Raw genomic sequence first — 10,902 nt, 5'->3', positions numbered from 1 at the left:
GCAAGAGAGATCTGAAAGGACCTAGAAGAAAGATATGATCAAAGTTCAGGACCACAGTTTTTCACGCTTCAACAGAATTTAGCTGATCTATATCAGACTTCTTCAATGTCTGTTGCAGAATTTTTCACAAAAATGAAAGCCTTGTGGGATCAAATCAATGGAATTAATCCTATTCCAGTATGCAGCTGCAACAAATGTTCCTGCAATTTAACTCAGAAGTTTTTGAAGGCTCAACAAGATGAAAGGATTGTGCACTTCTTAATGAGACTTAATCCAAAATTTGCTAATGTTAGGACCAATATTCTAATGATGCAACCTTTACCTAATATTGCTCTAGCCTACAGATTGATTATTCAAGAAGAAAAGCAACAAAATATAACAGAAATTTCTTCACAAAATACTCAACCAATGGCATTTACTGGAAATTTCAACAGGAGACCAAAGTTCAAGCCACCACATTTTCAACAGAATACCTCTCAGTCTCCAATCAATCCCAGAAGCCTTCCAAGATCTTATCAAGGAGGTGTCACTCAAAAGAGACATACTGGATTCATGAATAGTGCTGTGCAATGCACCTACTGTCACAAAAGAGGTCATAACAAAGAAAACTGCTGGGAGTTGAAAGGATTTCCACCTGGACATCCAAAGTTCAAGGGCAAGAGAGCAGCACATGTGGCACTCATTGATGATGCAACTGATGATGGAGTCACTATCTCAAATAATCAGTACCAGCAGTACATACAATGGCTAAATGAACAACAAGAGGCTAGCAAGGCACAGTCATCATCTGGAATTCACTCAAACAATCACGCACATGTGGATGTTCATACTAATATAGCAAGACCTGCGCTTTCTAACAAACAAGCAGGTACTTGCTTACTTTCATCTTCTAATATGAAGTGGATTGTGGATTCTGGAGCAACAGATCATATGTGTGCTAATCTAGATCAGTTTACATGCTTCGTTGAATATAGAGGCATAGCTAATACTATTTATATTGCAAATGGTAAGAAAGTAAAAATTGAGCATATAGGAGAAGTTAAATTGGACAATGGAATTCTGCTCAAAGATGTGATGCATGTACCTGATTTTAAATATAATCTAATATCTACACACAAGTTATGCAAAGACATGAAATGCAGAATAGTATTCACTCATGATAAGTGTTTACTACAGGATCATTCTCAGAAGAATTCCCTAGTTCTTGGTGAGATACACCATGGTTTATATGCTGTTAATTCAAATGAATCAAAGAAAACAAGAGTGGTTAGCTGCACAGCAGATTCAATTGAAGAAATCAAGCTTTGGCGTTTAAGGTTGGGTCACATACCTTTCTCAAAAATGCAGTCTGTAAATAGTAGTTTCAATAATGATTCCGTAAAAGAAGAAGTCATATGTCATATATGTCCTAAGGCAAGACAGACTAGAAAGCCTTTCTCTATCAATACCATAAAGTCCCCTAGATGTTTTGAGTTACTTCATATTGATGTATGGGGACCATATAAGGTCTTGACTCATGACAAATGCAATATGTTTCTGACTATTGTAGATGATTACTCAAGGCACACTTGGATATTTTTACTGAAGCACAAAAATGATGTGGTTGTTGTTGTTAATAACTTTGCTGCTCTTATACAGAATCAGTTTAATGTATATATTGGCACAATTAGATCAGATAATGGCAAGGAACTATGTGAAGGTGATATGTTAAAATTCTACTTAAAAAATGGTATCTTGCATCAAAGAACTTGTGCAGAAACTCCCCAATAAAATGGAGTAGCTGAAAGAAAGCATAGGCACTTGTTGGAAACTGCCAGAAGTTTGTACTTTCAATCTAATGTTCCAGAGAAGTTTTGGGGGGAATGTTTGTTGTGTGCATGTCATTTGATCAATAGAATAGAACTTAGTAGCATTGCTTTCGTTTCACCCTATGAAAAGCTTTTTGGAAAGAAGCCTTCATTGGAACACTTCCTCAAATAATTTCATTCAAACAGAAAACACATATTTAGACACCAATCTTGACATTACACCAGATCCTGACCCACCTATTTCTCATCTTCAACCAACAACCATAACTTCAAATGTCAGACAGACTGCAAGACAACGTAAGACACCTTCATACCTAGATGATTATGTTTGCTCTCTTTCTTCTCAGATATCTCATTGGTGCAATTTAGTGGAGTTTTCACATTTACCATCAAAAACTCAAGAACATATTCAGGTCCTTGATAAGGTTACTGAACCAGTAAACTATGAAGAAGCAGCCAAGGATCCAGGATGGATAGCTGCAATGCACAAGGAAATTGAAGCATTAGAAGACAATAAAACATGGAGCCTTGTCCCACTTCCCATGGGTAAAAAACCTATAGGAAGTAAATGGGTTTACAAGGTTAAATTGAAAGCTGATGGGAGTGTCGAGAGATTAAAGGCCAGACTAGTGGCAAAAGGGTTCACACAAAGGTATGGTGTAGACTACTTTGAAACCTTTTCACCAATTATAAAGATGACAACAGTAAGATGCCTCATAGCCCTTGCAGCTAGTAAAAATTGGGCATTACATCAGCTGGGCGTCAATAATGCCTTTCTTCATGGAGAATTGTGTGAAGAAGTGTACATGAAGGTTCCAGAGGGAATTTTTAATCCTAATAACTTAGTGTGCAAACTACATAGATCCTTATATGGTCTTAAACAAGCCTCTCGTCAATGGTTTGCTAGGCTCACCATGGAACTTCTTCATAAAGGATTTCATCAATCTAAAAATGATTACTCTCTTTTCATCAAAGACTGTGAAAAGGTTTTCATAATAATAGTGGTGTATGTTGATGATATCATCATCACTGGCAACAATGAGCATGTTATAAAAGATCTCAAACTTCATTTACATCATATATTCAGCATTAAAGACTTGGGATACCTCAATTATTTTCTTGGAATAGAAGTGTCCTATGTTACACAGGGCATAGTTCTCACTCAACAGAAATTCACAAAAGAAATTCTTGCAGAATGTGGTTTTGACATCAATAAGGCTACCAAAACTCCCTTACCAGCTGATATCAAGTTGCTCAATAATGAAGGAGAGATATATTCAGATCCTAGTCACTACAGATGTCTTGTTGGGAAACTAAATTTCCTCACTCACACAAGACCAGATCTTTCATTCTCTGTGCAGGCCCTAAGTCAGTTTCTTCAACAACCCAGATTACCTCATATTCATGCCCTTATACATGTACTTAGGTATCTTAATCATACTTCAGGGCAAGGTATTCTACTGCAAGCAACACTTCAGCTCACTCTTCATGCTTATTCAGACTCTGATTGGGCTTTCTGCCCTAATACCAGAAGATCTATTACTGGTTATGTCATGCTCCTTGGTCAGTCACCTATTTCTTGGAAGTCTAAGAAGCAAAGTACACTGTCTAGATCTAGCTCAGAAGCAGAATACAGAGCTATGGCAGATGCTTCTTCTGAAATAACTTGGTTAGTAAGGTTACTCCAAGAGCTAGGCATTAAAGATTTGTTACCAGTGGCACTTAAATGTGACAATCAGTCAGCCATACAAATTGGAAAGAATCCCATATTACATGAAAGAACCAAACATGTGGAACTTGACTGTCATTTCACTAGAGACAAAGTTATGGAGGGTCTCATTGAGCTCATGTATACTTCTTCTCAAGAACAGTTAGCTGATCTCCTCACTAAAGCTCTTCCTACTCCTCAACACAATCATCTATTAAGAAAGCTAGGGATCCATGATACTCATACTCTCTAGCTTGAGGGGGGATATTAGTATATAAGGGTATTTTTGGTATTTTTGGGTCCTTATTCATATGCCACCTCAGCAATCATCTAAGTTGTTAGCAAGCCATTTATATATAGGATGTATATTTCTCTTTTAACATTCATAATATCTAGTTCTCTTGTTTTCTGAATAAGAAATAATTATGTAAATTTCCTCCTCTGTAATGAGGTACTAAAGAGCATGATAAAATTCTTTGCAAGCAGTAATGTCTTTCATGTGTATTTTCACATGATCAAGCCACTAAACCACAAACCCTAAAAAAATTCACAATTATATATTAATCTCTATTCCTTAGCCCTCAAATAATCATTTAAAGAACAAAACTACAAAAAAAAAAATTCTAAGATTTTAATTTTTAAGAGAAGAAATCTAAAATTAATTGGATGAGAGATTAAAATTTAAAAGAAAAACTTACAATAAAAATCAAAGAATGGTGGTCGGTGGAGACTTGGAATCAGGAGTCTGGACCGTGTCTGTGGTCTGTGGACGTGCGCACGATTGGGAGGCCGAAAACAGAGGTGATAGTCGATATGTGGTGGCCGATGGCGGTGACAATGAGACTGTAAGAGCAATCGACACTCGCCACTCGATAATATTGGAGTATTGCAATAGAATACCAATTAAGAAACTGAGAATAATTGAGATGAAAGAGAAAGCGATAGAAATGGGGAGGGTTAGTTGAAGAGACAACTGTAATTAGCAGACAATGCATTGACGGTTTGTTTTTTGTTAATATATTAACAAACTGAGAATATTAATTTTTTTTAAAGTGTGGGTAGCCTGTGCTACCCAATGTTACAATATAGGTCTATCTACGCTCTTGAGAGACCGTCTCTAGGCTCGATAGACGATTCTTAAGAAGCCCAGCCTAAAAAATAATTAATAAAAAAACTAATTAGTTATCTTTTAAACATTACTATGGTAGGGATTTAGGATATACCAAGTAGGGATTTATGGCATACCAAGTAGGGATTATATATATGAAGTAGGTATTTGGGGTATATCAGTAGGAAAGTAAGGGTTTGAGGTACATCAAGTAGGGGTTTGAGATATACCAAATAGGTATTTGGGTTAGATCAAGTAGGCATTTGGGGTTGCCAAATAGGTATTTAAGTTATACCAAGTAGGTATTAGGGATATACCAATTAGTTTTGAGGGAATACTATGTAGGTGTTTGAGGTATGTTAGGTGAATTGAGATACACCAAGTAGATATTTGGGTATACCACGCAGGTATTTAAAGTTGTCAAGTATGTGTTTGAGGAATATTAAGTATGGGTTTGAGTATGTAAAGTAGGTATTTGAGGTATGTCAAGTAGTTGTTTGGAGTATGTCAAATATAGGCTTTGAGATATATGAAGTAAATCTTTAACGTTTACAAGAATCAAGCGCTTAAAATCACCTACTTGACAATTTCAGCACGTTAAAATACCAACTTGACATACTGTGAACCCTTACTTTACATATCCAAAATGTCTACTTAAGGTATCCTAAAATCTTATCGAGCAAGCGTACAGTTACAGTATGTTTTCTGTTTTTTAAAAAATATGATGGTTCGGCCTATTAAAGACGGTCTTTTCAAGAGATCGTCTCTCACAACAGTTAGTGTTAATTATTATCTATACATAAAGTTATACTCTCTCCATCATCCTAATTTTACTGAACATACCATTTTAGTCCGACCCACATATTTTGTCATATTATCTCTTTTAGATATGACTAAACTGTCCAATAAGTCTGAGCACGTTGGAGAGCCCAAATTCAAGCGTTAATTATGCAGGTTTAAAACAGATTGACCCTTAAAATGTGTTGGCTTTGAATGGGCACTTAATTTACATTAATGAAGCAAACTAAAAATAGACTTTAAATAGGTTTGAGCTTGATGATAGGCTCAAATGAAAATTTTGAATTTTTCCCTTGAATATTTCCCAAGGGGCTAATAAGTTTGAGCATATCAAGATTCTGCAACAGTAGTAGCAAAACTCTCATGTACCAGTGATTTGTGGGATGAAAGATGCACACGCTACAAGGGCACTGTTTTCTTGGAGTACTTCTTTCTGTCTCTTACATTATGCATCCATTGTTTTTTGGATGAAAATTAGTGAAAAAAGATGAAGGGGTTTGTGAATAAGATAAAAAATATATTAATAATAAAAATAAGTGGTTAGAATCAAAAGAGAGACTATCTACATTTATAAATGAAATTAAAAAGTGTTTCGGTAAAGAAACGAGGAAGTGTAAAAGACACTTAAAATACCTGAAGATAGGTAGAAGTGTGATCAAGAGGGGCAACTCGTGGGAGGAAGTGACTTGAATTCCTGCAAAACAACACGTTAGCCTTGTCCGGGGGGTGATCTCCCGGAAAACCCCTCCGACACTCAAGTTAGAACGTGGATATGAGAATATGGAGTTAGTGATTACAGAATGAATACAAAAAGATGCAGTGTGTGATGCTATTGGAATGTTGGTAGGCTAATGAAGGGGAGTAGGAGCAAGGATACTTAAGAGAATTATTTTCAGATGCCTCTCCCCCTCTTGATGGTAGCCCCTATATATAATGGTGAGGAAGGGAAGTTACATCAGAGAGTGGGAGTTGAAGATCGTGGAAGACATGGGCAGTCAATTCTCATGGAGGAAGGATTACCATTCAATCAAGGGGAAGTTATCTTTGAGGAGAAGTGGACTAACATGGGAGTAGTGGGCAGTTATCAATCTTGAAGTAAGGAGATCCATGCATTGTGGAAGAATGGGAAGTTGCTTTACGGGAAGATAGTTTAAGGCATTGAGAGGTTACTAATTCATGGGCCATTCAAGGGAGATGGAAAACCCAGAAGAAGGCCCGTTGACCGAAGGTCAAAGTCAACCCAAAAGGTCAAGGGGTATTTAAGTAATATAACGTTAATTATTAAATAAATTAATAAAAGAATAAATATTACCATGACATTTAGCCCCACGCATGAAGGAGGATGTGAGGAATAGTCCCAGCGACCAGAAACATCTTCCTTTATGCGGAAAAATACGCGTCCGTCGGACTTGGTTTAATGAAGAAACATGATCGTAGAGAATACTCAAAAGCTCATAAGGAGTAATACGGCCACAATCTGGCAGATCTTCAGACGGATCAGGAAAATTTGGCTCGTAAGCTTCGAATCGACAGTTCACATGTCAAATTCCGAGTTATAATGGAGAAGTTATCGGCTTTTCAAAATAACCGCAAGAGATGCTTCAAAGTAAAGAAAAATGATTAACACCATCAAAGCCGCGGCTTCCAGCATGCCGCGGAATATCTTTGGTCATCCTTTTTATTTATCGGCAGAAGAGTAGATGCAGGAGTCGGATCCTGATACGTGCCCAACTGATGTCGCGGAAGTCTCAGTACTTAGAATATTTTTGAGTAAGGCAGCCCCCAAGGGGGGGTCCGACTTATCGACCTCACGGATCTCCAAGAACCTGGGTGTCTTCTTTTTATCAGGGCTTCGAGCCGGAGAGTAGGAAGGAAACATGATACCGCGGCATAGTTGAACTGACCCCCTAGCTAAATGAGCCACATGACACGGCTTGAACATATACTTTGATTTTTATTCTCTACTGAGGTACTTAGGGGGGTCCGACTTATCGATGAGGCGGGGAATTTTTAAAACTTGTCGTTTTGAATTTCCTCGTTCTAACATGCCCCCCTTCTATCTCAAAAGACGTGGAAAGATTTTGTAATTCCATGTCACGGATGACACTAAAGGTACGGAAGCATTTCTCCTGTACTTAGAATTTTTACCTTAACTGGGACCATTTGGGGGTCCGACTTGTCGACCATGCGGACACCCTAACACGGAATAATTCGCATTCGTTCTGGAGTGTAACTCAGGGTCCGACTCATCGACCTTTCGGAATATTATCAATACCAGACCACAAATCATATCCACAACTTCCCTACGACGCGGGGCATTTAGGTCCGCGTCTTCGATCATACGGATAAAGGTAGATTATACCATACTTAGTTTTTACAACATGAAGTGTTCCAAGGAGTCCGACTTATCAATCATACAGACTCTGAAATATTTCACCTCATACATACGACGGTTTAGAGCAAAAGTAATGCGGCATGGCGTTCGCCGTATCCATAAGTCGGACAGCTGAACATGTAACTTTTCATACTTGAAATAATTCATTCTTGGAGGTGCAATTTAGGGTCCGACTTGTCGACCTCCCGGACGTACTCAAATGCTGAAAGATTTAGAACAAATTTCCACACTCTCCTTCTCTTTGGGGGTCCGACTTATCGATCTCCCGGCTATAGTTAAGAACTGACACTTTAAAGATTTTTCAATATTTCCCTTCTATTGAGGGTCCGACTTGTAGACCTTACGGAACGTGTTGAACACTTAGAAAAATTCCCAACGATTTACCCTCATGGGGAGTCCGACTTATCTTTTTCCCGGCTCTCGTTTGGGATTCTTCTTTCCATTTATTGTACTCAAGTCCCAAAGGCATTTATTGCTATTATAAATAGGGTGGTTGGAACAGTTCCCTCTCACTTAATTCTCATTAGTTCCTTCAAATTTTTACATCGCTGGAAAGAGAAAGTAGAGAGAGACGCTCTGACAATCTTCATCCCTCCTTCAAACTTCTAACAAATTCTTGAAGATCTTCAAGATATCTGACAGATCTTCATCAAGTTTCTGACAAATCTCCAACTTTCTTCAAAGGTATTCAAACTTTTTCCCAGATCTTCGAATTTCTTCAAGTTAATCTTCAAACTGTTCTTAAATTTCTTCGATTTGTTCTTGAATTTCTTCAAATTATTCTTGAATGTTAGCCTAGGACATTGAATTCGTTTTATGAATTTAGTCTCTGTCCTTTACAAGTTTCGCCTATTACTTTATGATTCTTGTTAACATCGATGTCGCAGCTACTCAAGAGACCATAGCTAACCTCAAATATCAACCCTACTAACTTGCCGGAGACTCCTTTGATAGTACGTAGACGTCTTAATAAAAAGGGGTTATTAATGAATGATTCGGACGAAAGTAGTTCGGTGAGAATTACCCCACATTACGAACCAGTAAAAGCCGGGGATGAGTCGTCTGTATCCCCTATATACCCTCCGGAGATTATGAAAACTGCTCCTTGGGAAGTGAGCATTGCTTTCTTTCCCAATTACTTGCCGCGAATAAATCCTGACTTGGAAGGGTTATTGTATGTAGATATGGAAAACCTTGAAGGATCAGCCGAGTCTTCTGGAAGGGAGAGTGCAGCGCCAGTTCCTCCTCCATTCTACATTCCAAACGGCGGGCCCCTAAACTACTTCATTGATTTACAGACCAAGAGAGATCTAGACAACCGTCGGGAAGCCATCTCTCAAAAATGGGGTTTGAAAGACAACATAAACATTATTACCCCGGGGAATTATGACACTGTTAGGTTTCCTCCCCCACACTGTATAGTTGTATACTTTCCCTCTTTTGAGTTAGGACTTAGGTTTCCTCTTCACCCGTTTTTTAAGGAGGTGTTAGAGTTTTTGAACGTTTCAGTGCCCGAGTTATACCCAAACGCCTGGGGTTGTATGGTGGCATTTTTGATCTTGTGCAAAGTTTTGGCCGTGCCACCAACACTCACCGCCTTTAGATATATATTCAGAGCCCGCCTATGTAATTCTCAATCATACGGCTGCGGCTGGATAACTTTTACCCATCGTCGTGGACTGAAGATAGTCCACGACCTCCCTGTTAACCAAAAGGGGTATAGGACTAAATTTGCCTACCTCTATAATTCGGAAGGATGGAATATCAAGACTTCCTTCGACATCAAACCCAACCTTTCGGGTTTCAATAATGGTATCCCGCAATGTTCTCTTAGCGACGCGGTGATAATCGAGTATGCAAAGATGGACGTTCAACTGGGAAGGAAACCCATGAACGTCCAGCTCAACTGGATACCCGGTCGTCCTGAGTTGGAGAATGAAAACCTCCTCTCAGCATTCGGCATCAGCTTGGCTATCGATCGGAGTAAGAGTTGTCGGACTCCTTCCTTCTTTTTTCTGTTATCTGCTTGCCTCTAACTCGTGGTTTTTGCAGGGATAGCCAAGGAAAATCTTCGAGCAAAAGACCCGGAACTCATGAAAAAATTCAGTGTCATGAGACTTGCTCAAGGGGCCATCCAACGGCCCGCGGAGAAACCTCTACCTCTTCCGCCAAAGGTATAACTTTCTTCGTTCTTCCCGAACTATAGTAGATTTCTTTGATTCTTTCTAATTTTTTCTCTTATAGGATTCTGCAACGGCGGAAAAGGGGCTGGATGAGGTCCCCTGCGAAGAGGAGGCTCTCCGGCTCCTTGAGGAGAGGAGACAGGTCCATATTCCCGATGACTCTCAGAGGGTAATCCCTTCTAAGAAGAGGGAATCGAAGAAAAGGGAGAGGAAGAGAAAGAGAGTCTCTTCCTCTCATGAAGAGAGTGCCTCAAAAAAGGCCTCGGCGGGAACAACAATAATGTCGGCCGTACCTCTGCAAATGAGGTCGGTGGAAGAGGAGGTGGCTTCACCTTAAACCAAGGCGTCCCCTGTCCTGAGTCGGGGCAAAGAGAAGGTGGGGGAGTCGGCCGAGGCTCCTAAAGTGAAGGTGGAAGAGGTGTATCGTCGTCGGGAGGTTCTTCCTTTCCGGCACGACACCCCTTTCACCGACTTAGGCCATAAGGGCATGATAACCCGATTTATTAGGGCGACGTCTCACTTGATCAGCCAAGTGGATGTTGATCTATTGGATTCCCTTTCCCCCACCGATAGGGTCCGTCAACTCCAAGTTTCCGCGGCTGAGGTAACTTCCTTTCTCTTACATCTCTTTGAGTTTAACTGTTAGATTCTGATTTATTCTTTTCGCAGGCTTTTCTGAGGTTGTCTTTTGAGCTCAACCTCAGTCGCCAAAGTGCCGCGGACAGGGAGACTCTGGCTGCCTTATCCTCCCGCTGCGATGAGCAGGACGAGGAGCTTCAAAAGCTCCGAGATGAACTGCCGGGCTTAAAGGAAAAGCTGGCTAAATGTTCTGAGCTGAAGGAGCGTTTAGTCAAAACTGAGCAGTGGCGGGAGAGGGCAAGGAAGCAACTGGAGGAGACCGT

Source organism: Amaranthus tricolor, chromosome 3, assembly GCF_026212465.1.
Source record: "Amaranthus tricolor cultivar Red isolate AtriRed21 chromosome 3, ASM2621246v1, whole genome shotgun sequence".
In the NCBI taxonomy this organism is placed as follows: Eukaryota; Viridiplantae; Streptophyta; class Magnoliopsida; order Caryophyllales; family Amaranthaceae; genus Amaranthus; species Amaranthus tricolor.
The sequence above is the reverse complement of the archived record's forward strand: the minus strand, read 5'-3'. Positions refer to the sequence as shown.